Raw genomic sequence first — 1,364 nt, 5'->3', positions numbered from 1 at the left:
TAGTCTGATTTAAACTTATTGCTTTGTGTTCTGTATGTGGCTGCTTGTCATTAACATCCTTTGTCCTCAGTTCTTATGCTTGATAATTCAGCCATTCTGTAAAATACTTCCAAATGTATTTTATATTCAACCTTTGTTATGATTACTTCATTTATAGATTTTTTACTCTTAAACCTGCACTGAGTTCAGTTCAGCAAAAGAATTTTAAAAACCTTTTGTATATTCAAATTATTTTGTTTTAGTTATCTATAAAATAGTATCTTTTAGTATGTGATACAAATTTGTATCAGAAATACACTTAATGATTTTTATGCTCAGTTTGATTATTAAAGTGAAATATTTGCATTATTTTTATTTGAAATAACTAAAAATTGAAAAACAGTAGCTTGAAAATGATAATTCTTAGAGTATCTCAAGAGTCCACAGGTCACAGAAGCCATACAGTGCTAAACTCAAGCAGTTATTCCTCAAAGACTTAATTAAGAGGGAAAGGTAAGGCTTCTTTTTAGTTTTGTTTTGGGATTTTTTTTTAAATTTTGTTTTGGGGTTTTTTTTGATTCTTTGACTTCAGTAGAATTGTTCCATGTTCTTTAAATGTCATCACATCTTGAAGAGTTTCTGAATTTTCTTCCTGCTAAAATAATGGCATTATTATTTGAGTTACCATTCCTGAAGAGTTCCTCCTTTCTTTCTAATAAGAAATGCAAAGTGGGGTGGCAGTACTGGCTCATTATCTAAATGGAAATTTTATTCCCTGATATTTCACCTGCTGTCAAGTGACCTTCTGGTACATTCAGCTTTTCTAAGTGACAGAGGGAGTTTCAAAGTTTAATTTAGGTTATGTTTCGAAGTTGTGAGAATTGCTGCATGAAAAGTCTTTGCTTGAAAGCACACCAGACATCCTGTTTATTCCTATTAAAATACCCTTTTGCAAGCAGGCACTGCTTGCACTACTATTTTCCTTACCACAGTTGGCCACTACTTTAATAACAGGTGAATGCTCCATTTAAAAAATGAACTACTTTGCAGGTGTTCAGTATCAATCCCAAATGCTAAATTTCTTTGCATGTCTGTTCTTTAAGTTGCTTCATTGCTCTGCCTTGTTCTTGAAAAGTCTCAGCAGCAGACAGGGAAAGCAACTTTCAGATTACTTTTGACTGACCAGCAAGAAGGCTGTGCAGGTAAAACTGAGTTGGTAGCCAGTCTTTATAAATACTTGTCTGACTGTGCCTTATTAAAAACAGTGGTTTGGTCATGAAGATTTTTTTTTATCTTTGGTGAATGCAAGTTTAATTAGGACTCAGGTTTCTTTCAGTCTTATGCCAAATGCTTAACATCATTATTGAGACACATAGTTCATTGGA

The sequence above is a fragment of the Calypte anna genome, chromosome 3 (genome assembly GCF_003957555.1).
Source record: "Calypte anna isolate BGI_N300 chromosome 3, bCalAnn1_v1.p, whole genome shotgun sequence".
In the NCBI taxonomy this organism is placed as follows: domain Eukaryota; kingdom Metazoa; phylum Chordata; class Aves; order Apodiformes; family Trochilidae; genus Calypte; species Calypte anna.
This window is presented reverse-complemented; position numbering follows the sequence as displayed.